Source organism: Hevea brasiliensis, chromosome 12 (assembly GCF_030052815.1).
Source record: "Hevea brasiliensis isolate MT/VB/25A 57/8 chromosome 12, ASM3005281v1, whole genome shotgun sequence".
Lineage (NCBI taxonomy): Eukaryota > Viridiplantae > Streptophyta > Magnoliopsida > Malpighiales > Euphorbiaceae > Hevea > Hevea brasiliensis.
This window is the reverse complement of record NC_079504.1, coordinates 26,501,685-26,529,418: the sequence shown is the minus strand read 5'-3', so window position 1 is coordinate 26,529,418 and position 27,734 is coordinate 26,501,685. Positions and strand designations below refer to the sequence as shown.

The window sequence follows — 27,734 nt, the reverse complement described above, 5'->3', positions numbered from 1 at the left end:
CTTTGTTTTTGTTTATTGGAATGTCCTACTCATGTGGATCATACACATCAATTTCAAATTAGTTGAAATCAAACAAGAGCCATATCTTGTCAATTAATAAGTCAAGAGTCAATTAACAAAAAATTGGAGCATAACCTAACCATCAGTTCTTAGCACCAGAATTTCAAATCAAAACTAATATTGGCAGACACGGAACTGCGAAAGATTGGCTTGTAATCTTGAAGAAGCTATGGCAACTAAATGGTGGCCCTTTTGCATTCCTCTGTTGTGGTGCTGCTTGTGCTCCTTCAAGTTCAACCCAGCCACTTGCTTGCAAAATGAGACTGATTGACTTGCATTGATCTCGTTGAAACAAGCCATACTTCAAGTCACATTTCAAGTCTTCAATTCTTGGAATGATTCACTGCACTTCTGCAATTGGCATGGTGTTTCATGTGGTAGGCGGCATCCTGACAAGGTTGTGGCCTTGGATCTCAACTCTCAAGGCTTGGTAGAAACTCATTCACCACATATAGGAAATCTGTTGACAGTGTCTTAGGACCTGCAACTGCTGAAGTTGTTACCAGAATCATAGGAGAAGTCCAAGTTTTTAGGCTTTTAGTTTCAGTTTGTTATTCTGTTTTTTTGTCACACCTTACCCCTCCGTAAGATGTAACATGATTCCGTAGTACATCTAATAAATTATCGTACTTCGCTTACCGGTAATCCATTAAATATACTACAAGGGATTTTAAAACCATTTTCTTACATTTTGGAAGTGGTGAGCATTTTGGTAGGAATTAAAAACATTTAATTGAAGTTTCAAAATTAGTAAAAATTTTTGTCATTTTTTATTTTTTCGCAAATTTTATAAAAATTTCGGTAGAGTGCTGTCTATATTTTGAGAAAATAGTTCTTCAATTACCTAAAAAAAAACACTTCCAATAAATTTTTCACAACTCCCAACCTCCAAATAATCTCAATTCAACTCAAAATTCTCAAATCAAACCATTTCAAAATAATTCCATCAATATTGCATTCAATAAAGCTAATTTACATTCACAAGTTTAACTTACAGACATAAAATCCAAAAATAATATTATTACAATTTATAAATACAATTGCTCAACTTTACATTAATACATATGAACAATATTTATTTACATCAAACTAAATTACATTGGGTATAAAATAATACCCGTACAAAATCAGCAAAGGCTTTTCCAGTTCAGCAGCTCACTCTGCTGCTTTTTCCTTGCTCCTATCTGCGACAGTAAAATAAGCTATCGCTGAGTATAAAAATACTCAGCGGTGCACAATAAAAATTTGAAATAGAGTACATAAAACATTCATTAATAAATCACAATTTAAATATTACACAAATCATCAAAACTCATTATAGCACAATTTTGGTCAAATAATTTAATAAACATAGTGTTGCCAATTCATACACAACTTAAGCCATGACACAAAATTTCCGATCAATGCCGTGTTGTATACCACGACAAAGCGATCTACAACCCCACTAATCGAAATCAATGAGGGAGGTGGCTAGCTAGCTAATGAGTACTCATCCGATCTATAACCTCAACTGGTAAACCAGAGAGGGAGGAAAATAATCGATCTCACCCCATAAATGGAGGAGAAATAATAAGGCACTGTCATGCTAAGTGTGAATTAAAAATCTATTTCAAACATTTTATTCAAATAATTCATGAGAAATCCAATAAATTTCGAAAGTCATAGTTTCGTTCATAAAGTGGCAACACAATTCATGATTAACACCAAATTTTCATAAATCATACTAAATCAATTTTTCAATGACAAAATGCTCAATTAAGGTTTATTGTGCACAAACCTGACGTGAGTCGCCTCTAGGCCTTGACTCAGTCTCTTAGACCTTCCGGGTTTTTTTCAGCTGAAACACAAAATTTGTAGTGTCTCAGTATCCTTACCTTACAATAATTTCAATAATTAATCCTAATATGCTTAAACTTACATTCTTGCAAATTTTCATGTTGTGGTTACTATTCATGGTACTATTCAAGTCAAAATATTGACTTTCTTATACTTAAAAGGTATAGAAACTCCAACTATACTCACATACCACATTTTGGTCACCAATTTTATTGGTTTTGGTTGTTTTCTCAAAACTTAGGTCTTTTAAGCAAAATTGTAAATTTTCAGTTTTGATATCCTGTATTGTACTGTTCCATTGGTCATGTTGCTGTCAAAATTTGGCTAAGTTTTCTTCATAGAAATTGTTCCTTAATATCTTAACTTTATTCTCCTTTTTGAATCACTCCATTTGGAGTTTTGTAGCTCAAGTTATAGCCATTTGAATCATGGCTGTAGGATTGGACTTAACCAGATTTCTGGGCAAATTTCTGGGTTCTGGCAATTTTAAGTCCCCAATTTTGGGTGGCTAAATGACTTGGTTAAGGGCATAATTTGGTTTTGTGTTCTTCATGAAAGTTTTAGGTCTATATCTCAGCTTTCTACTGGTAAAATTTTAGGTTATTTAGACCTGCCTAACCCAAGTTATGGCCAAATGAACAAACACTGTCATTTGGTCATTTTTGTACAGGTCAGATTGCCTAAGTCCGGATTTAGTCAATTTGTTCACTAGGTTTTAGTCACTTTCTAGGCATGATTCCTAAATAAAAAATGTGTCATTTTGTGTCTAGTTTCATTGCCAATTGGCCTCATACCAATTGGGCTTGTAAATTTTCAGTTTTGGTCCCTAAAAGGGACCTTGGTCATGCTGCTTGCATACTACCCATAACCAATCCGAATTTCCATTTGGTTCTAACACTTCCAACATACACCAATTGGTCACAAATGACCATTTTTCACCTCAAACAAGGTCAAACACACCATTTGACCACTTCTCCAATTTTTGTCTTCCAAACCCTAGGTGCCAAACCCTAATTCCCAATTTGTTACATTCAACTACTACAATGCATACCAACATCACTTCCATACTCATACCAACTTACCTACACTTTGAATTCAATCAAATTCATGCATACACACATCAAAACCCTAGCTGGCCAAAATTAAGGTTTGGTCCCTCACAATTGTTTTTACTTCATTTCTTTAATTTCTAAGTTACTTTAAGTAACTAAGCATGCATTTAACTAGAAATTAAAAGTTTAGCTTACTAACATCACTTTGAATTTTCACCTCTTCAAAACTTCTTCCTTTCTTCTTCTTTTTGTTGTCAAGTTCTCTATCAAAGCTTGAATTCAAGATTTAATGATGGAAGTTTAAATTTCTATGGTGGAATTTAGGGTTTGATCAAGCTCAAAATGAGCTTCCATGGAGTTTAGTGAGGGAGAGGGAGAGAGAGACGGCAAAGTGGAAGAGATGAAGACTTCTGCAATTTTTTTTTTCTTTTATAAATTAATCTCTTATGGAAAACCACAATTATCCAATTTTATTTAATTTTTTAATTAGTATTTATTACATCATGCATGATGTCATGCATGATGTCACCAATTTCCACTTTTCCTTTTTCTTTTTTTTTTCTATTTATTTTTCCATTAGTTCTTTCATTTAATTCCCGATTTTGAAATTTTCTTTTCTCCGATTTTATTTGACAGTTAAGTTAGGAATCAGCTCTCGGGGTCAATTGACCAAATTGCCCCTCGCAGGTTCGACCCGGTTTGCAAATAATTCAATATTTCTTTTGGATCCCTGACCTAATTATTTGATTGGCTTAACAGTTCTTTTTCATGATTTTCTCTTTTCTACTGTGTTCGCAATAGTCCTAAGGGCCGCAGTGTCACATTTTACAGTTCGAAATTTGAGTTTAAATCGACTTTGCAGTCCTTCCCGAGAAGGTCACCCATCGCTGTGACTCTTGGCTCATTTAACTTCTTGTGTTCTGTTTTTCTTATTTATACTTAACCAATTGACAATTACTAATTATTTGTGTTCAGGGCTTATCTAGTTGTCTTAAGTGTGATTCTAATCCCCTAAATTATCCGGACCAACACCGGTCACCGGAATAGTGAAATATACCAGGCTATGCAAATAGGGGTGTTACAATTCTCCCCCCCTTAAAATAAATTTCGTCTCAAAATTTTACCTGGTATCAATCTCTGAACAGTTGTGGGTGCTGTGTCCTCATGTCCTCCTCTCTTTCCCAAGTAGCCTCCTGGCCCGAATGATGGTTCCACAGCACTTTCACTAACGGGATCTGCTTATTCTGTAGCTGCTTCACCTCATAAGCCAGAATCTCTATGGGTTCTTCTTCATATGTAAGGTCTGGATTTACTTCAATTTCTTCTACTGGTAGTACATGAGATGAGTCTGATCGATACCTCCTCAACATGGACACATGGAAGACACTATGTATCTTCTCCAACTCTGGAGGTAGTGCCAACCGATATGCCAAAGGACCCACTCTTTCCAGAACCTCATATGGCCCGATGAAACGAGGACTCAGTTTCCCCTTTCTGCCGAATCTCATAATTTTCTTCCAAGGAGAAACCTTGAGGAATACTTTCTCACCCACTATGTATTCAATATCCCTTCTTTTCAAATCAATATAGGACTTCTGACGGTCTGGTGCAGCCTTGAGTCGATCTCTAATCATCCTGATCTTCTCCTCAGTTTGCTGAATAATTTCTGACCTAATCATCTTTCTTTCACCTATCTCATCCCAACACAGGGGAGTTCTGCATTTTCTGCCATACAAAGCTTCATATGGAGGCATCCCAATGCTTGATTGGTAGCTGTTGTTGTAAGCAAACTCAATCAAAGGCAAGTGCGTGTCCCAACTGCCCTCAAACTCAATCACACAAGCCCGTAGTATGTCCTCCAAGATCTGAATTACCCTCTCAGACTGGCCATCTGTCTGTGGGTGGAATGCCATGCTGAAGTTCCATCTAGTTCCTAGGGCTCTCTGAAGACTAGCCCAGAATTTAGAAGTGAACCTAGGATCTCTGTCTGATACGATGGATACTGGCACTCCATGTAGTCTCACAATCTCATCAATGTACAACTTGGCCAATCTTTCTAAACTGTAATCCATCCGAACTGGCAGAAAATGAGCAGACTTGGTCAGTCTATCAACAATGACCCATACTGCATCATGACTTTTCTGTGTCCTCGGAAGTCCCATCACAAAATCCATTGTTATTCTCTTTAACACCCCCGTTTGCATAGCCTGGTAGATTTCACTGTTCCGGTGATCGATGTTGGTATGGACAATTAAGGTGATTAGAACAACACTTAAGACAACTAGAGAAGCTATAAACACAAATAATTAGCAATGTCCAATTAGTTAAGTATAAACAAGAAAAATAGAACATAAGAAGTTAAACGAGCCGAGAGTCACAGCGATGGGTGACCTTCTCGGGAACGACTGCGAAGTCATTTTAAACTCAAATTTTGAACCGTAAAATATGACGCCGCGGTCCTTAGGACCCTTATAAACACAATGGAAAAGAGAAAATCACGAAAAATAACTGTTAAGCCAGTCAAATAATTAGGTCAGGGAGCCGGAAGAAATATGGAATTAATTGCAAACCGGGATGAACCGGCGAGGGGCAATTTGGTCAATTGACCTTAGAGTGACTCGACCTAATCACAAATAAAATCGAAGAAAAGAAAATTTCGGAATTGAAAATTAAATTAAAGAACTAATAGAAAAAAAAAAGAAAAAAGAAGGAAAATGAAAAAGGTGTAGGGAAATGACATTATGCATGATGCCATAAATCCCATAATTAATAATTTGATTAAATGGATTTTTGGATCTTCCATAAGACAAAAGACATAAAGAAAGAAAAGCAAAAAAAAAAAAAAAAACACAAAGTCTTCTTCTTCAAAACGTCACTTTCCCTCTCCCTCATATCTCCATAGTTAAACCTCCATTAAAGCTTGTCTTCAAGCTTTGAAACCCTTACCAAATCCCAACTTCTTCCATAATCACTCCATAAAACCTTATTCCCTTCCCTTGAGAAAGAAATTTAACAAGAAAGAAAGAAGAAAAGAGAAGAAAAATTGAAGATTGGATGTCAAAGTTGAGGTAAGCACATCAAATTGAAAGTTTGAGATTAATTGTTGTGTTTTTAGCTTGAATTACTTGTAAATAAACTTAAAATAAAAAAAAAATATGTGTGAGGGACTAAACTGAAATTCATCCAGTAGGGAGGGGAGAGTGATTTGCATGAGTTTGATTGAGTTAAACATGTTAAAATGCTTGAATGAGTTGAAAGATTGTGTTTATATGCTTTGAATTAGTTAATTACAATGAATTAGTGTGGTTAGGGTTTGAAACCTAGGGTTTTGAGGCAAAAATTTTGGAGAAATTGGTAAATGATATATTTGACCTCATGTGAAGTGAAAAATGGTCATTTGTGACCAAATGAGGTGTGTTAGAAGTGTTGGAATTAAAAGCCAATTCGGATTGGATAAGGTCATGTGCTGGCAACATGACCAAAATTTCCTTTGAGGGACCAAAAATGAAATTTTGTAAGTCCAATGGATATGGGACCAATGGAGGATAAAAATAGGCATTAAATGACACAATTTTCATTTAGGAAGCCTGCCCAAAAAGTGACTAAAACCTAGTGAACAAAGTGACCGAAGTCGAGAAATCGCAGGCTGCCCTGCATAACCTGACCAAATGAACAGTGTTTGTTCATTTGGTCATAACTCTAGCTAGGCGGGTCAAAATGACCTGAAATTTTACCAGTGGTTAGATGAGATATAGACCTAAAACTTTCATGAAGAATATCAACCCAAATTATGCTATTAACCCAATCAAATTACTGAGCCAAGTTGGGTCACTGAATCTGCTAACTATAGATTTGCCATTTGAACAGTAAAGTTTCAATGGCTATAACTCTCTTTAGAAAACTCCGATTTAGGTGATTCTTGAACCGATGGAAATGTAAGACATAGTATAACATTTCATATGAAGAAAGTTAGACCAAATTATGGACCTAACTTGATCAAATTGCTGAACAAAGTTGGAATTAATAATCTGCCAGAACAAAATTCTGCAGCATGAACAGTAAACGTAATTTGCTTATAACTTGAGCTACAAAACTTCAATTGGGGTGATTCAAAAAGGAGAACAAACTTGAGACAATAGGAAACATTTTCTATGAAGAAAGTTTTGCCAAATTCCAACAGTAAACTGACCAATGAAACAGTACAATTAGGGACACCAAAACTGAAAATTGACAATTTTGCCTAAAAGACCTAAGTTTTGAGAAAATGACAAAAACCAATAAGTTTAGTGACCAAAATGTGGTATGTGGGTGAAGTTGGAGTTCTCATACCTATCAAGCCTTAGAAAGTCAACTATTTGACTTGAATAGTATAGTGAATAGTAACCCGAAACATAAAAATTTCGAGAACGTCGAATTTAGCACGTTAGAGCTAGGTAAAAGTGAAGCTAAATTTATTTTAGGTTTATGTTAAGTTCTAGTACTGAAACATTGTAAAATTGTGTGTTTCAGTTGGAAAGGATACCGAGAAAGAACCCGAGGAACCGAATCGAGGCCAAGAGGTGACTCGCTTGAGGTTTGTGCACAACATATAATTTTTGTAAATTATTTCTGCATATTGTTTTGAATAATTTGAATCAGTAAATTATGACAATTTTTATGATGTTTTGATTTAAATTGTGGAAAGTTAGTTGTGTATATTTGAAATGACAATATTTAGCAAATTGTTAAGATAAGTTTTGAAACCACAGTGTCATGACCATATATTTGAATACCTCACTAGCATGACTAGTGGGGGTAATTAGTTTCGAATTTTGATTCCTTCTCTGGAGAAGTGTTGAGGTGTGCCAGTAGAAGAGGATGTGAATGGATATCCATATATTTGAGCTAGCTAGCCTTGTGATGTGATTTCTCTTTAGCCTCTGGCTATTGAGATTCTATTTGTTTCGATTGGCATGATCTAACTGTGGGTTTTATGAAATGTGTTTTGATACTTTGAAATGAACTTGGTTTGCATTTAAAATCTCATAATGCATGATTTGTACTTGTCGCAAGGGGTTTTGCGGTTGCCTGAACGAACCCTCACCGAAGTGGTAAAAAGTGAGGAGTCGCCACTTTAATTTTGTGGGAAATTAAAGAAAACCATTTGCGAAAATAAATTAAAATGAAACTACTTCAAAAATAGAGATTCTAGGTTCGGGGTCCGTAAACGGGTGGGGAAGGTGTTAGGCACCCCACCTCGTCCCTCAATGAGGGTAAGCAGATTTAACTTCAAGCTTTTTATAAACTAGAATTGATAGTTAGGGGGTTCGAATGGAGATGTTAATCCTCTTGGTAAAAAGGAATATTTGATTTTTCACCAATTCGGGTTGCCCAGATACATAAATAAATGAGTCGACCCTTTGTGAGTTACTGTTGCATATTAGTTTTGTTTAAGGGGCCATTTTGTATATTTGTTAGAATTCAATTTGAGAATCGAATAAGAACTCTCCTCCGATCTCTTTTAGATTAAAATTAGAATTTTGGATTGAGAATCGGATAAGAACTCTCCTCCGATCTCTTTTAAATATTTGTTAAAATTTTTTAAGTGAGAATCGGATAAGAATTCTCCTCCGATCCCTTTTTAAATATTTGTTAAAATTTTAAGTGAGAATTGGATAAGAACTCTCCTCCGATCTCTTTTTAAATATTTGTTAAAATTTTTAAGTGAGAATCGGATAAGAACTCTCCTCCGATCTCCTTTAGACATTTATTAAAATTTTTAAGTGAGAATCGGATAAGAACTCTCCTCCGATCTCTTTTTAAATATTTGTTAAAATTTTTAAGAGAGAATCGGATAAGAACTCTCCTCCGATCTCTTTTTAAATATTTGTTAAAATTTTAGGCTTGAGGATCGGATAAGAACTCTCTTCCGATCTCTTCTATTTTAATGGGAGTCGGATAAGGACTTTTCTGACCTATCGAAATTTGATTATAGCTACACATCATAAGAGCCTAAGACTAAGGGTTCTGGCATTCAAAGGTGCCGGGGATCGGAATAAGACTTCTTTTAACTCCTTGGTACCTCGTGACTGGACAGGGGATACCGAACTGAATTTTACCGACCTCCTAAGTGGTCGCCTAGCCAGTACCTTTTGATACCCGATCTGTTCTATTTATTTATCTAAGGTTTGGTTTTTATTTCGCTTTATGGCGTCTTACCCGATTGTCTTCTGCGTTAGCCTAATGATTCAATTTTACTATTTTCGTGACTTATTATTCAGACCTTTCGTTTTTAAAGAAACGCCTTAGATACAGTTACCTACATTTTATCCAACTAGAACTCTTGCATTTAGAAGTAACGAAGATTGACAAAAGGATGGACTGATTAACAAAGAAGTAAACCCGGGAATAACCTTCTACGCGTTTTTTAACGCAATATAAACTTGGTGAAAATTACAAACACAAAAATAAAGGACATACGTAAAATTAAAACAAGCACTTGATAAAGCAGCGATATAAGCACTCACCTGTAGGAAGCCGAATCTATTGAACTAACTACGGGATCGTAAAACGTAATGGGGCTGCGGGCTGATAACCTGAAGACTAAGGTTCGCCTTAAAATGAAGAATACCTTGCTAAAATTATAACTGAGTTTGAATGAAGTTGAGTTTGGACAACTAGAATGGAAATAAAGATAACAAAGACAGAAAGTGAGAGTGTCACAGGATAATGAACGAACTGAACATGGAGAGTTTCAGTATTCAGAAATCCCTTTGCGAGAAAATACTTCAGAAAACTGGTTTTAAAAGTTTTTCTTCTGAAAGCTCAAAATAGCAGAGTAACGAGCTGAATTAAGTTTCAGAGTCCTTCCGCTATATTCCCTATTCGTCCCTCCCTTGAACAGTTTTCATGCAGGTATTTATGGGGATTGGGTGCTCTCCATGAAGGGTCAGGATTCATTGTGAGGGAGATGGAAGGTCAGGATTTTAAAGGACATGATCTGAGGCTCTGGAATTAAAGAGAATTAGAACGAACCGCTGAGATTCCTTTCAGAATATTTGTCCTTTCTCTCTTCTAATCTGACGGCCCAAAATTTTCTCATCAAGGGCGATCCGAGGGCTAGAAGTGAAAGGCGCTGGTCTTGTCGTCTTCTTCTTCGATCCAAGGGCTCCGGGCTCGTCCTTACAAGTAAGATCAACGGTGGAGATTGGGATGTACAGCGCTGTCATGACATACTCTGGCGCCTGTCAGTAATGTGGGCGATTCTGAGGCGTGCGGTTGCGATCTCATCTGCAACGCTTTAACTACCTTAGCTCCGATTATGATGACAGTTAGCGGAAGTTGTCTTATTCTCTTTGCCCTCCGACCTCCCCTCCATTCTGGTCTTCCTAACACGCTCCTTTTTCGATCTTTCGAGCCAGCCTCCCTTCTTCCGATCTCTATCATTCCGATCTTCCCTTTTATTGGGTTCGGTCCAGTCAAAGCATTTATTTCCCTCAATTCTCGAGGCGTCCACTTCGTTTTCTGCTTAGCAATAAATGCTCGGACCTCCTCTATATATACCTTCAACAGGGAAACTTTCTGCATTTGATTTTCTCCCCTTTTCTCCTCATTTTTCCCGTTCTAGCTGCTCCGGCAATAATCCCGGACATGATAACTGCTTTTGATCTTTTTCCGGTTACCCTCTTTGTCCCTTGCCTGAAAATTTACGATCCTGGTGAACGGGAGATTATGATAACCTCATTTGATGACCGTGAGAGAACCGGACTAATTTACCGACCTGGATCGAGGACCTCGATCTCATTGATCTTGAATCGTTCGACCGATACAAATGGCGAACTGATTTTGGGCGAGAAGACTGCTAATATTCCCCTTAACACCGGTGACTGCTCCTTGGCATTCATCTGGCTCCTCACCACACTGGGTGTTCAGACAGCGGCTCGGTTTCGAGCGGTAACTTTGATGACGACCTCTCTCATTCTCATGAGAGTCATAGTCTCCCCATCTAAGCTGTACATCTATCCGATGTCAACAGCCGGTCTCCTGGTCAAACACATCTTTTGACTCAGCCACGAGACTAGGTTTTGACATAGGCCTTTTAGATAGGATGTTCCACCGATCTCTAAAGATCGCCCTTATGATGTAATCAGACCTTTAATGTAATCCGATCTTTAGAGATCGCCCAAATGATGTAATATGACCTTTTGGAAATAAAATTTTATTTTGTCAATTATCATTTTTATTATTATTTCATTGGTTATTTCCAATCTCTGAAGTATTTACCCGATCTGACTCTTAATTTGAATGGCTTTATCCGATCCGTAATTCAAAGCACTTTAATCTGCCGCTCTATAGTTAGCCGATCTCTTTATGGAATCTCCGGAATATTCATGAGGCGTGTCAAAACAGACTGGCAGATCTCGTTAACCGATGCGCCGCTTGGGACATCGTGAGCATTAAATGCTCGGACGGGTATAAATAGGGGAAGGGTTAGCCAGTTGCTCCCTTATGTCATTTTCAGCCTCTCGCGAACAACTTCAAAATTCTCTCATTTTCTCAAGTTCTTCCGATACCGATCAGAGTCCGGTAAGGGTTTTGATCTTTCTTTTAGTTTAAAATCTCTATTTCCTTTGAAAATGAGCGGTGCCGAGGGTCAGAGAGCGGCAAGCCCCCCTTCCGTTCATATCTCGTGGTCATCTGATGAAGTGGAGGTAGTCGGACCAAGCGTGCGACCTGAACCTCCTAAGGTCTCTGTTCTAGCTCGGGGGCAAGCAGCACCATCAAGGCACGTACCTTCTTCAGGGAGAGAGAATCTTCCCATGGATGAGCTGCCATCAATCTTGTAAGAAACCGACCTACAGTCGTTCAGCCAGGAGTACAACATTGAGCCTGATTCATACGAACTTATCCGGTGTCATGGTGATCTCCGAGCCGATCACTTCTTCGAGGAGAACGACATGATTATAGTATACGAAGAGCAACTAAAAGCCGGGCTGCGGTTCCCTCTTGATGACTTCTTCAAGGAAGTCTTAAAATTTCACCAAGTGTGCATAGCCCAAGTCCACCCGAACTCGTGGCGAATCCTAGTAGCCTTCAGAGGCCTCTGCCGAGCTAAGGGATTCCTTCCTACAGCTAAGGTATTCGCCGAACTGCATAGATTAACTCGTCGAAAGGACAACGAGTATTGGTTCTTCCAGGCGAAGCCGCATTGCGGGCTTTTCACCGATCTGCCCTCCTCCCTGAAGAATTGGAAGAATCGCTTCTTCATTCTAAGGAGCAAAATTCCAAACGGCTTTTAGGGTTTCCCTCGTAGCTGGCTACACCAAGGCCCTTTAATTCCGAAGTGTCTCACCTTGAATAGGGAAGAAGGCCTGATGGTGATGGAGCTGAAAGAACAAGCGGGCAGAGAGAAGTTCTCTTGTTTGGATGCAATGACTGCCGAACTGCATCACTGGACAATGGAGTTGATCACTGGCGAAAATCGGGGGCTTCAACTCTCTGACCTCGGTATCGGTATTTTCTATATCTCAGATCTTTGGACCTTAGCGATCTCACTGACCTCTTCTTTGTGCAGGTATGGCAAGCGGCGAAGATTTCAAGGAGAGCCAAAAGCGAAAGAGAGAGGTCTCCCGGAAAGTGCGGGAGATGAAGCGATCCGAGCTGCTCCAGACACCTAGGCATGAAGCTGAGGAAATGCAAGGGGGCTCATCTCAACCTTCGGGGCAGCTGATCCCCGAGGTAGAAGTGATCCGATCTCCTCCTCGCCAAGAAGAGCCGCCTCCACCTCCTCCAGTCGCTTCGAGCGCGGAAGGGGGTCCTTCTCAACCTTCTATAAGGAACCTTTCCCGCGGTGCCCAAGTCTTGATCCACTCGCTGGAGAAGAACCGCACGATTCGAGAGAACTCAGGTTTTGCTAAGGTCTTGGGGTCCTCCATCTGCCTTCGGGAAGATCGGGATAGGCTGTCTCCGGATAATCTTGATGACATCCTAACTAGATCTATGAGCCTGAACGTGGAGTGCTTGGTGAGCCAGCACATTGTCCGGGAGAAGGCTCACCGCCTGGGTAAGGAGGTCGGGAAGATGGGTCATGAAGTGGCTTCCCTCCGATCCCAACTCTCATCCGCTCAGAACTACATATTTGAAATTGAGAGGCGGATGAAGTTCTACGAGGATAAGCTGGCCGAGCAAGCTCATGTTCTGACCGAGCGAACCCATGTTCTTGAAGAAGTTCAAGCGCTCCGGGCCGGTGAAGTTGCTCACCTCATTGAGGAGCTCAAAGCGAAAGAAGAAGAAGCGGTGACAAGGGAGGCCGGTGCTTATGTGAATGCTCATAGGGATCTCTTGGCCGAGCTTCAGAAGCGTTATCCCGAGGAGGACTTCTCCTGGATGGTCGACCTGGCTCCCCAAGACGAAGAGGAAAGCGAGGAGGAGGCTGAGGGCGAGAGAGGAAGTGAGCAAAATTTAGATCAGGCTGGGAGTGATCCTCCAGCCGAATGACTTGTACAAATTTTAATATGAAATGAAATTCCCTTTTGTTCAGTGAATAGATGTGATCGAAAAATCTCTAAATTACTTAAGCACTTGATTGTTTGAGCATATTAAAACAACTAAAAGTGATTATTAGTCTAAGTGTAAGAGATCGGAAAACACAATAAGCATGAGATTGGTAGGGAACCAACGCTAAACGGGACTTGATTAAAATTGGAAATTTGGCTTGAACACTTAAGATCGGGATCATCATTAAACCGGATTGGAACCTTAACTTGATTATTCCTAAACTTTTAAAAGGGAGATCGGCAATAAAACTGGTGACATAAAGATCTAGTGTTGGTTCAATTTCATTTGTCAAGAGAGATCGGGAATGTAATTGACTAGTCAGGAGATTTGACAATTGGTTTGAGAGGTCGGCGAGGCTTTAAATGACATGGGGACTTAGTATTGATTCGATTCCTTTTAAGGAGAGATCGGAAATGTGGTTGTCCGGCAAAGAGAGATCGGAAATGTAATTGGTTGGCAAAGGGAGATTTAGTGCTGGGGATCGGTTTTGAAATTTATTGATTCTGGGGATCGGCCAAAATATGGTGTCGACAGCTGCCCCTCTTTACATAATTTCTATTAAAGGGAAAAATTTTCCTGTGTAGGAATTATGTAAAGATTCAGACCCATATTTTGGGCGATTAGGTGTTCAAGGTTAGGAAACTAAAACCTACTTAAGTTAGTGACCTAGGGATTGGTAACAGGAGTTAAAATGCTAGAAAATTAAAATCAACTTGGATCAAGGAACCAGAGGTTGATAACAGGAAATTTAAAATGCTGAAAATTAAAATCAACTTAGATCAAGGAACCAGAGATTGATAACAGGAAATTTAAAATGCTGAAAATTAAAATCAACTTAGATCAAGGAACCAGAGGTTGATAACAGGAAATTTAAAATGCTGAAAATTAAAATCAACTTAGATCAAGGAACCAGAGGTTGATAACAGGAAATTTAAAATGCTGAAAATTAAAATCAACTTAGATCAAGGAACCAGACGTTGATAACAGGAAATATAAAATGCTGAAAATTAAAATCAACTTAGATCAAGGAACCAGAGGTTGATAACAGGAAATTTAAAATACTGAAAATTAAAATCAACTTAGATTAAGGAACCAGAGGTTGATAACAGGAAATTTAAAATGCTGAAAATTAAAATCAACTTAGATCAAGGAACCAGAGATTGATAACAGGAAATTTAAAATGCTGAAAATTAAAATCAACTTAGATCAAGGAACCAAAGGTTGATTACAGGAAATTTAAAATGCTGAAAATTAAAATCAACTTAGATCAAGGAACCAAATGCTAAAAATTAAAATCAACTTAGATCAAGGAACCAAAGGTTGATAACAGGAAATTTAAAATGCTGAAAATTAAAATCAACTTAGATCAAAGAACCAGAGGTTGATTACAGGAAATTTAAAATGCTGAAAATTAAAATCAACTTAGATCAAGGAACCAGAGGTTGACAACAGGAAATTTGAAATGCTGAAAATTAAAATCAACTTAGGTCAAGGAACCAGAGGTTGATAACAGGAAATTTGAAATGCTGAAAAATAAAATCAACTTAGATCAAGGAACCAGAGGTTGATAACAGGAAATTTGAAATGCTGAAAATTAAAATCAACTTAGATCAAGGAACAAGAGGTTGATAACAGGAAATTTAAAATGCTGAAAATTAAAATCAACTTAGATCAAGGAACTAGAGGTTGATTACAGGAAATTTAAAATGCTGAAAATTAAAATCAACTTAGATCAAGGAACCAGAGGTTGATAACAGGAAATTTGAAATGCTGAAAATTGAAATCAACTTACAAAGCAAGTCTAATCCCGACACGAGAAGTTCTTCCCCGATGAAGTGTACTTAACAGGATCCCGAAGGCCAATGATTAATGGAGGACGAGTTACAAGACTTGACCTACGACCTCCTTTCTTCGGATGCCCCTTTTCAGTTCTTGACTTTCTTCTTACTTTGCGAAAAGCGCCCTTGCGGGTTTTCACTTTCCTTTCGTCCATTTGACTAGAAGCGCCCTTCCAGGTTTTCACCTCTATTTTTTTTTTTTTTAACTTGCTCTTTCAGGACGCCCTTTCGGGTTTTCATCCTTCACTCATTTTCCAGAAAGTGCCCTTCCATGGTTTTCGCCTTCTCTCACACATTTTGCTAGGAGCGCCCTTTCGGGTTTTCACCCCTACCCCCCCTTTTTTTTTTTTTTTTTTTTTTTCAGGCCATTCCCTGCAAATCTCATAGTAAAGTACGTGAGGTTATCAATTGTCAAATCCTAATCTTATGGCAAAAATTTTAACTGATTAATAGCGCATTAAATAACGAGATTGTAGAAAGATAATGTTAAAGAGTGAGTATAAGGGAAAGATAAAAGCAGAGGGAATAAAGTATGACTTTATTACGGTTTTAAGAAAAACAAAGATAGAGTTTCAAAGAAAAAGGGTACAATGATAGATCTCACATATTCCTTGTGGTTGGCTTTGAAGTCTCTTAACTGCCATTATTTCAAGTTCTCTGAAGCCTCATGCCATGACGGTTTCTTTCCATCCTTGGTTTCATGCCCCATTCCTTATTTCTCTCTTTTGGTTCTTGGGATGCCCTTTCGGGTTTTCACCCCTAGATTTTTTTTTTTTTTTTTAGCTCGCTCTTTCAGAACGCCCTTTCGGGTTTTCATCATTTACTCATTTTACAGAAAGCGCCCCTTCGGGGTTTTCGCCTTCTTTCACACATTTTGCTAGGAGCGCCCTTTCGGGTTTTCACTCCTACCCCTTTTTTTTTTTTTTTTTTTAGGCATAGTATCTCTTGATAGCGTCAACATTCACAGGTCTTGGAAATTCTTCACCGTCCATGTGGGTCAAGATCAAGGCCCCACCAGAAAATGCCTTTTTAACCACATAAGGTCCCTCGTGGGTTGGTGACCATTTACCCTGGGATCGTTTTGATTCGGAAACACTTTCTTCAGAACTAGGTCCCTAGGTTGAAATTCGCATGGGCGAACGCTTTTGTCAAATGCCTTGGCCATTCTCCTCTGGTATAACTGCCCATGACATGCTATTGCTAGCCTCTTCTCGTCCAGCAAGTTTAATTGATCTAACCTCGACTGGATCCACTCTGACTCATCAATCCCCGATTCCTTCAGAATCCTTAGGGAAGGAATTTCAACTTCGATAGGCAATACAGCTTCCATCCCGTAAATCAGTGAGTACGGAGTTGCCCCAGTTGATATTCTTACAGAGGTCCGATATGCATGAAGAGCGTAGGGAAGCATATCATGCCAATCCCTATACGTGACCGTCATTTTCCGGATTATCCTCTTGAGATTTTTGTTTGCGGCTTCCACTGCTCCATTCATCTGGGGACGGTATGGGGAGGAATTAAGGTGTCGAATCTTGTATTGATCACATAACTTCTGGATCTTTGGACCATACAAATTCTTGGCATTGTCAGTGACGATTTCATTGGGGAGGCCATGCCGGCAGATGATATTATTTCTAAGGAATTTGAGAAATGTGTTCTGTGTAATGTGGGCATAGGATGTCGCTTCGACCCATTTAGAGAAATAGTCGATAGCTACTAGGATAAATCTGTGCCCATTGGATGCCTTAGGGTTGATGGGGCCAATCACATCGATGCCCCACATTGCGAAAGGCCATGGTGAAACGAGATTGAACAATTGGTGAGGCGGAACATTTATCGGATCTGCGTAGATTTGAAACTTGTGGCACCTTCGAAAATACTCGACACAATCTTTTTCCATGGTAGTCCAAAAATATCCTCGTCTCATGATTTGTTTAGCCATCATATGCCCGTTGGCATGGGTTGCACAGTTTCCCTCATGAGTCTCGAAAAGGATTCTCTTCGCCTCTTTTGCATCCACACATCTCAACAATTCGCCGTTGGAGCTCCTTTTGTATAGGGTTTCTCCACTAGGGAAGTATCCCAACGCTAATCTCCGAATCATCCTTTTTTCGTTTCTGCTCGCCCCTGAGGGGAATTCTCTGGTTCTGCTGTAAAGCAAGATGTCATGGTACCAAGGTTTACCATCAGGTTCTTCTTCGATCATGAAGCAGTAAGCTGGCTCATTCCTTGCTTTAATCTTTAATAACTGAGTCGTCTGCCCTTCTTCCATTTGAGCCATAACAGCCAAGGTGGCCAAGGCGTCTGCAAATTGATTCTTGTCTCGACTAAGGTGAGTGAAAGAGATTTCTTCGAACTTTTTAATCAGCTCCAGTAAGTACTTCTGATATGGGATTAGCTTCGGATCCTTGGTTTGCCATTCTCCTTTGACTTGATAAATGATCAGGGCTGAGTCTCCGTATACCCCCAACTTCCTGACCTTCATTTCGATAGCAGCTTGTAGACCCATTACACAAGCTTCATATTCTACGACGTTGTTAGTGCAGTCAAATCTCAACTTGATAGCTATCGGAAAGTGTTTGCCATCCGGGGATACCAATACAGCTCCGATTCCATTACTGGACAAATTGACAGCTCCGTCGAAATACATTTCCCATACATCAGCTGGCTCTTCTTCTCCGCAGTCTATTTCGTTAATATGCTCATCAGGGAACTCAAAATCTAGAGCTTCATAATCCTGGATAGGATTTTCTGCTAGGAGATCAGCGATCACGCAACCTTTCACCGCTTTCCGGGTCATATAGACAATGTCATATTGAGATAGTATGACCTGCCACTTGGCTATCCTTCCCGGCACGAATGGGCTTTCGAATACATACTTGATAGGATCCATTTTGGAAATGAGCCATGTCTTGTGATTTAACATGTAGTGCTTGAGGCGATTTGCTGTCCAGGCTAACGCGCAACAAGTTTTCTCTAGGAAAGAGTACCTTAACTCACAATCGTTGAACTTCTTGCTCAGGTAATAGATAGCCCTCTCCTTTCGGCTGGTATCATCATGTTGCCCCAAAACACATCCCATTGAGCTTTGTTGGACCGCCATATACAAAATCAGAGGCCTTCCCCCCACTGGTGGAACCAATACTGGTGGGTTTGACAGGTACTGTTTGATTTTCTCAAAAGCCTCTTGACAGACCGAATCCCATTGAGTGGTGTTGTTCTTTCGGAGTAGTCTAAAAATAGGCTCAGCTTTAGCGGTGAGATTGGAAATAAATCTTGATATGTAGTTCAACTTCCCCAAGAAACTGCGCACCTCCCTTTCTATTCTTGGGGATGGCATCTCATGAATGGCTCGGACTTTGTCTGGATCAACTTCTATTCCTTTCTCGCTCACTATGAATCCCAACAATTTCCCAGATCTAGCTCCGAATATGCATTTGGTAGGGTTCAGTTTCAGCTGATATTTCCTGAGTCTCTCAAATACTTTCCTCATCACCTGCACATGGCTCTCTTCTCCCCTGGATTTGATGATCATATCATCCATGTACACCTCCACTTCTTTATGCATCATATCGTGGAATAATGTGAACATAGCGCGTTGGTAGGTGGCGTCGGCATTCTTCAACCCGAAAGGCATGACCCGGTAGCAAAATACCCCCCATTGGGTGATAAAGGCAGTTTTCTCCTTGTCTAACTCGTCCATTGGGATTTGATTGTATCCCGATGCCCTGTCGATACACGAACACCTGCCCAATCCCGCAGCATTGTCTACTAACACATCAATGTGAGGGAGAGGGAAATCATCTTTCAAGCTTGCTTTATTAAGATCCCTGTAATCAACGCACACCCTGACTTTCTCGTCCTTTTTCATCACCGGGACAATGTTAGCTATCCATTGTGGGTATTTGACTACTTCCAGAAACCCAGCATCATACTGCTTCTTGACCTCATCCCTAACTTTGAGCAGTGTGTCAGGATTCATTCTTCTTAATTTCTGTTTTACCGGGATTGTCCCCGGAATTAGGGGAATTTTGTGCGTCACTATATGAGGGTCCAAACCAATCATATCGTCATAGCTCCATGAAAATACATCCAGGAATTCTTTGAGCAAACTGATCATATCTTCTAATTCTTCACTCTCCACAACCTTAAGTTCCCGTTTTACTTCTTCCGTACCTAAGTTTATGGTGTACGTTTTGTCTCCACAAGGCACTAGGGAAGGCTCATCTCTTTTATCCCTTTCTCCTGTGAGCTGCACCTCAGAATCACTTGAAGTTATGGGGATTTCAAAATTAACCAGAGGAATTTCTGAGTCTATTGAATTATTAGGTGTTAATTGATGAATGGTCCTGAATGAAGGAAAATAGAATATATTATAAGGATGGAATTCAAAAGGAAAGAAAAAGAGAATTGGATATAAAATGCGCTATTAATTCATTAACATTTATGATATAAGAGAAGGGTCCATTTACAATATTACACTTGCCACCATGGACAAAGTGATCAAGTGTGGATAACCAAAGGTACTTTACTCGAAATTAAGTACAGGGATGTCCTCTACTATCCAGTTGCCCAGTTCTTGCCCCTCAGCTATTGGCGAGACCAGAGCCTCATACAAGGAATCCAAGTGGATGACATAAATGGATGGTTCATCGGGTGATTCTTCCACCTCTGCCGGATTTTCAATGACCGGTTTAGTGAAGACTTCCGTGATTCTCGGGACTACCTTCATTCTCCCGATTTTCTGATCGAATCTCTGATCCCTAAGTCTGTTCCTCATCCAGAATCTCCCATCCATGAGGGCATCTTCCTCATAACCCAAATCGCAGCGGCCTAGCTTCTGGATAGCCGGTATAGGTTTAACAATCCCTTGCAATGCGGCGCCTAGGCCTTTGCCCTCTTCATACCCATTCCTTGACATTACCTTGGCTACCATAGCCATAGCCCCTTCATTTCTTAAGACGGTTTCTTGTAATTCGAGGGCCTGGAAGGAGCTTTCCAATGACTCCTCAGCAGCTTCCACATAAGGAAGTGATTGTGGCTTGGTGACCAGTATGGCTTCTTCCCCTCTCACAGTGATGATTTTACCGTCTATAATGTACTTTATCTTCTGGTGCAAAGTTGAAGGAACGGCATTTGCTGAATGGATCCAAGGCCTCCCCAGCAGCATAGTATAGGCAGGTTCAATGTTCATCACTTGGAATGTGACGTTGAAGGTGCATGCGCCAATTTGGAGGGGTAAGTCAATGTCTCCCAGCACTTCTCTCCTTGTACTGTCAAAGGCTCTTACCACCATAGCACTCTGATGTATATTCGATCGGTCAACCGGCAGCCGGGCTAAGGTGGCACTAGGCAGTACATTGAGCGCTGATCCATTATCAATGAGGACCTTAGCCACTATGCAACCTTTACATTTTACCGTCACATGTAGAGCCTTAGTATGTGCTAAGCCTGCAGGGTCTATCTCTTCTTCAGAAAAGGTGACAAAACTGGATGCCTGGATTTGTTCCACTATCTTCTCAAACTGCCCCGGCGTGATGTCGGGGTTCACAAAGGCCTGATCCAGAATTTTCTGCAGGGCTTAACGGTGTACCTCTAAGCTCAAAATTAGTGACAATAGTGAAATTCTGGCGGGTGTCTTCCTTAACTGCTCAATAACGTCATATTCACTCTGCTTCATTATTTGAAGCAACAGTTCCTCCTCTTCTTTAGGCCCGGCGGGTTCTACTTCCTCCGTTTTCTCAACCTTCTCTTCTGTACTCTTCTGTAACTCTCCCATTTTTACTTTCCCTCTCTTCTTTTCTTTTTCATCAGACCCGTAACATCTCCCACTTCTGGTTATAAACTCAACCTCTGATTCAAGCGGGGAAGATTTTATGGCAGTGGCGGGCTGAGGATTAGGTTGGGGAGTAGTACTGCTGGTAGGTCCGGCGTAAGTCATTCTGAAATGCTCGTGGGGAGTGAAGCACGGTTTTGGAGGTGCCGAAGGTGAAGCAAGATTAGGAGCCGACATACTGCTTGACGCTCCTTGGGTGAAAACTTGGAAGTTACAATTCCAAGGTATGGCATGGGTATTTGTGACAGGGAGCTGAGGCGGGGTTCGGATAATCGTCACTGGTGGTGAGGCTGCTGGGGGTGAGAAGGTGATTCTGGGTTTAGAGGTGGAAGCATTTTGGCTGAATCTAGCCGTGTTCACTCCCCCTTCCATCTTTGACCTTGCCTGGCATCTCAAGACCTTGAGGGACAGTAAGTTCTGAACTTCTTGCTTAAACTCTTCATAATTTTGCAACTGGTGGTTAGCTGCCCTTCCATGATAGGAGCAACCTGCCCCATCTTCAGGTTCTGGTGCTTGAGGGTAGAGGTAACCTTCCCTTACTGCCATCCTAAAAATTGCCTCAAAGTGAGGAATCAGATTATCTGCCTTTGGGGTTGACCCTTCTCCGTCAGACTCTATCATATTTACACCATTGCCCGCATTATGATTGGGCAACGGGTTTGAGGTAACATTGGGGAGGGAATCATTTCCCTCAATCTTCAACCACCATTCCTGATTAAAGCGTGCACTCTCCCTCTGAGTGCCCCGCAGTTGTCAGTTGAATGCCCTTGTGCCCCTCCATGATACTCACAACGGGCAGTGGCATCATACCACCTGGGGTATCGTGGCTGAATTGGGTCTAGGGGAACCGATACTATCTGGTTTATACCGACGAGGTATTGGTATATTTCGCTGAGTGGGAGGGAAAGGGGTGGATCAGGGTTTCTTGGTGGTCTGGGGTTATTTTGAGGTGGTCCGGTTTGGGTAGGTGGAGGAGGTGGCCTGGGTTGATAATTCGTAGGCGGTGGATACTGTGGGCGCGGGTGTGGATAATTAGGGAAAGGGGGTGGAACGTTTGCAATGGTTTGGCCATGAGGGGGAGGATATGGCCGGTAGTTATTTTGAGGAAGTGGGGAGTAATTATTTTGCCGGGTGATGGAATGCACATCACCCTCCTTCTTTTTGCCAAAACTGGCAGTTTTCTTCGCAGGATTCTCAGTCAACTCCTGCAGTCGCCCCATCCTTAAGTTGGCCTCTATTCTCTCACCAGCTTGGATAATATCCGAGAAGCTGTTGGAAGTGTTTCTAATCATCAAATTGAAGTAAGGAGCCTTCAATGTCTCGATGAACAGGGAGCATAGTTCATTGTCGGTCACTGGAGGATATACTTCTGCAGACTTCTCTCTCCATCTTTGGGCATATTCCTTGAAGCTTTCCCTGTCCCTCTGCACCAGGTTTTGGAGGTCCCTCCTTGTGGGGGCCACATCACAGTTAAATTTGTATTGCTTCAAAAATGCATCAGCTAAATCCTTCTAGGAGCGCAGTTTGCTCCTATCCATCTGAATGCACCATCTCAGGGCTACTCCGGAGAGGCTCTCGTGAAAGAAGTGAACAAGAAGTCTGTCATCTTCTGTCAATGCAGACATCTTGGCAATGTAGGTTGCCAGGTGAATGCGGGGGTTTGAATTCCCGGTGTATTTATCGAAATCCGGGACTTTGAATTTGGGTGGCACCACCACATCTGGCACCAATCTAAGTGACGCCACATCGACTGAACCATACATGTTCAGCCCCTCTATTGCTCTCAGTCTTTCCTCTAGAGCAGACAGCTTTTCATTTTCCCTAGTCTTATTTTCTCCTCCTACTGCAAAAGATGCTCCCCCAGCTGGGAAATGAGGGGTGGAGTGAACCGGAGGGATCAGTATTGAAGGGTATGGGTCGGCATTTGAGACGACCGGGTAATGGGAGAAAGGTAGGTCATTATTTATAGTAGCCGGATTGACAGTGATTGTCGGATCCGGGATAGGTGACTGAAAGGTGAAAGAAGTTGAAGCTTGATGCGGATCATTTGTTGTAGGTGGTGGGGGAGGTAGTGGTAAGTTAGGTTCTGAAGCAGGTTTATTCTGGGACATCTCCCTTATTAGTCTCATAAGTTCTGAGATCTGATCTTTCAGCTCGGACACTTGCCCTTGTAGGTTCTGTACTTGTTCCTGGTCTTCCATTAGTCTTCTTGTTCGTGATCTTGTTAAGTACACTCGTTTGGGTTGAACTGTGTGCTTGGTCAGACTTGCTTTGTTTGAAGCAATGTTGATTTTCTGTAGGAAAGTAAAAAAAGCTTTTAATAAATTTTGAATTTCTTAAAAAAACTAAAGGTCCTTGTTCGGACAAAGGATACAGTGGCATTTGGGAGCCAAAATGAAGTCTGCAGAAGGATAATTGTATTAATTTTATCATGGCATCGTTCGATAGTCTGACTGTGAATGACTGGATTGAATGCGCATCTATGATACCTGTCCATATGGCACATCCAATTTTTCACATAACCCTGGCGAGGGGGTTCCTACGGGAGTCATACTATTCATTCATAATTTTGCTAAACCATGGCCCAAAAATCATTCTATTGACTGAATAATTCATACACAGCATTCTTTACATCGGCCTAGGCTCAGGGAGGTTCTTTATAATGAGATGACATTTTCTGAGATACTCATATAACCTTTCTTCCTGTCTGGCAGGGTTAGACACTTTCAGAGCATATTCGGATTCAGGTAGGAGTTCTTGTTTTCCTTGTGCTATCATTCTCTCCAGCTGGTCAACATTCTCTTTCAGCTCCTGATAGAGAGCAGCTTGTCTTTCTTTTTCCTTTCTTTCCTTAGCACATTCTTTCAGAATATTGTTGATGAGTAGTGCCTGTTCCTTCAATTCGAGCTTCTTCTTTTTGTTTTCTTGTTTATACTCTTCTACGAGTATCTCTTGGTATTTCATTTTTTCCTGAAGCTTACTATTCTGTACTTCTACTTCTTTTACCAGAGCTTGGAGAGAGCTTTTTTCCTTTTCCCACCATGCCTCTTGCTCTTTGAACCCCATCTTGTCGGTTCTTGCCTCTTCCCTGAGTCTTCTTACTTTTCTTTTAAGGTTTTGCTGTTGATCCTCCAACTGTTTTATTTGTTCTTGCAGTTGCGAGTTCTCGGTGTTTGCCTTTTGTAGGGAATCAGCCAGATGATTATTAGCTTCTTCTGATAGGACGTTTCGGCGAGGGTCGCTGTCTTCGAATTTTGTTGAATCTGCAGTTAAGTGTTCTTGATCCCTGTCAGCCCTCCATTTAAGATAATCGCCCGTGGCACTTGGACCTTTAGGTGACCTTTCCATCAGAGTGATGTTTTCCCAAGATTTGCGAGCTATTTTCAACCCTTCCTCTTCCTTGAGCTCATGGTAGAAATGACCTTGGTGGTATTCTTCAATGTTGATTCTGAACTGTGTTGAGCCAAACTGTCTCATTACTAATGCCGGAGTGTAACTTGTGTATCCAGTCACTCCGATTAGGGATACCGATTGATTACCCCCCGTGCTGATCAAAATGGATTGACTTGACGTCCACAATTTCCTCCAACAGTAGTCATGGCTATTGAAGCTCAAAATCCGTTCTTGCCACTGTGGCTCATTCTTCGGGCTGATTACTAATCGGGTCATTTTCTCGATGAGAGGCTGGTCAAGGTACCAAGTCAATCCCTTTGTCTCCACAGGACACATATGACTGATAATCCAGAGATGCAACAATTGAGAACAACACTTAATGGACCCCTTGCCTTGTTGTCTGCAGTAAGAGTTAAGAAAGTCTCGGCAAGAATTGCCGGTATTGGATTGACCTTCTGTTTCTCTACTGCCCAGAACATTTCCACAACGCCGCAGGTTATGATTCCGGAAGGTCCAGGGAACAAGATCAAGCTGTAGACTGCTAAAGCAAGCATCAATGAAGCTTGGTCCCACTACTCATCTTGTATGCATTGATCTAACCCCTTCTTGAGATAAGTCTAATACCATCCATGCATGTTTCCTTTGACAGTTTCTCTCGCCTTTGCTTCTTCTGGTGGGATCCCCAGCATATGTGCGAACCGTTTCCAGGTCTGCCTATGTTTGAGGTGTAGGTAAATCCGATTCTGCGCCGCATAAGGGATTTCTAGCAATGCTTGATATTCTTCCATAGTGGGAGCAGTATCGATGTCGTTGAAAAGGAACACCCCAAACTTAGGGTTCCAAACTGTCAACATGGCCTTTAGTGCCGGGACTTGAACTTTAACTCGCATCAAGGTTGCAATCCTCGCATATTTCTTCTCAAATTGTGCTTTGACCTGATCGGGAAATGACTTCCAACCATTGGCCAGACCCTCGAGACTATTCATTCTGACTTCAATCTTGCTCAGGTCCAATGGAGGTGATGAGCTAGTATCACTTTGTAGGGGCACTAAACTATTTTTAGGCCATGGTTTAGCATTCTGTTCTGATTTAAGAACTTCTTCTGCCGACTGACTCGAGGATGCCATGTTAAAAAAAAATGATGCTTATCCTTTTACAGACCTTAATTTGGTGATGCCTGTGGGAAAAACTTGTTAGCGGGATAAATTCAGGTAATCTTGAATTATACTGTTGGTAGAGTGACACCTACACATTTATCAAAGTAGGAAAGCGTGTAGGTTTTCTTAATAGTATGATTCAAGATTACCCTAAAAAATAAGAACTAAATAAAACACAAGCAGAATAGGGTAAGAATAAGTATGCCCCTTTTGTCCTAAAATAAGGAGAGTCCTAGTACCGGCTGGGTGCTACCTAATTGGATAGTTTTATCTTATAGGGTAGCTTGCTACGGCTTCCAACTATCGTGATAGTTTAGCTCAAGGTCTAATTTTCTAAAAGCCACCGGTTCCCAAATTGCCCCTACTGTAAACAGTAGAGCCCCATTCTATCCCCCATGATACTATCGGGAAAGTTCCACGGGTATCACAGTGAATAGAACGAGTTTCAATTTGAGCAGAAGCCTTCACGGATACTAACGGGGTAAAACCCACGGGTACCGCTACATGACCCCCTCCTACTTTCCTAAAAGGGTAAGAAAGCCCGGGTATAAGGATGAAGTGTGAAAGGACATCGTGTGAATGTTCAGTGTGTGAAGGGACACCTTTACCTCTTCCCAATACAGGGGGAAATTTTCTCTCTTTTTTTCTTTTAAACGAAGAGCGCTGTAGGAAGTAAAACAAGCAAGACAAGCCAAAACAATTAGCAGGAATAACAATAATTAACGTATAAAATTTTGCGGAGTGAGCCCACCTAACTATGATTTGATTGCAAAATTAAATCTACTTTTGGACCTCTGGACCGGGGTTAAGTCATCGATCCCCAGTGGAGTCGCCAAGCTGTCGCAAGGGGTTTTGCGGTTGCCTGAACGAACCCTCACCGAAGTGGTAAAAAGTGAGGAGTCGCCACTTTAATTTTGTGGGAAATTAAAGAAAACCATTTGCGAAAATAAATTAAAACAAAACCACTTCAAAAAAAGAGATTCTAGGTTCGGGGTCCGTAAACGGGTGGGGAAGGTGTTAGGCACCCCACCTCGTCCCTCAATGAGGGTAAGCAGATTTAACTTCAAGCTTTTTATAAACTAGAATTGATAGTTAGGGGGTTCGAACAGAGATGTTAATCCTCTTGGTAAAAAGGAATATTTGATTTTTCACCAATTCGGGTTGCCCAGATACATAAATAAATGAGTCGACCCTTAGTGAGTTACTGTTGCATATTAGTTTTGTTTAAGGGGCCATTTTGTATATTTGTTAGAATTCAATTTGAGAATCGAATAAGAACTCTCCTCCAATCTCTTTTAGATTAAAATTAGAATTTTGGATTGAGAATCGGATAAGAACTCTCCTCCGATCTCTTTTAAATATTTGTTAAAATTTTTTAAGTGAGAATCGGATAAGAATTCTCCTCCGATCTCTTTTTAAATATTTGTTAAAATTTTAAGTGAGAATTGGATAAGAACTCTCCTCCGATCTCTTTTTAAATATTTGTTAAAATTTTTAAGTGAGAATCGGATAAGAACTCTCCTCCGATCTTCTTTAGACATTTATTAAAATTTTTAAGTGAGAATCGGATAAGAACTCTCCTCCGATCTCTTTTTAAATATTTGTTAAAATTTTTAAGAGAGAATCGAATAAGAACTCTCCTCCGATCTCTTTTTAAATATTTGTTAAAATTTTAGGCTTGAGGATCAGATAAGAACTCTCTTCCGATCTCTTCTATTTTGATGGGAGTCGGATAAGGACTTTTTCGACCTATCGAAATTTGATTACAGCTACACATCATAAAAGCCTAAGACTAAGGGTTCTGGCATTCAAAGGTGCCGGGGATCGGAATAAGACTTCTTTTAACTCCTTGGTACCTCGTGACTGGACAGGGGATACCGAACTAAATTTTACCGACCTCCTAAGTGGTCGCCTAGCCAGTACCTTTTGATACCCGATCTGTTCTATTTATTTATCTGAGGTTTGGTTTTTATTTCGCTTTATGGCGTCTTACCCGATTGTCTTCTGCGTTAGCCTAATGATTCAA

General features: G+C 40.6%; 1 pseudogene; it reads left to right on the top strand.

Moving 5' to 3' along the window:
• The first annotated feature begins 229 nt into the window (after nucleotides 1-229).
• LOC110662179 (putative receptor-like protein kinase At3g47110) overlaps nucleotides 230-27,734 on the top strand; it is a 63,967-nt pseudogene continuing 36,462 nt past the window's right edge.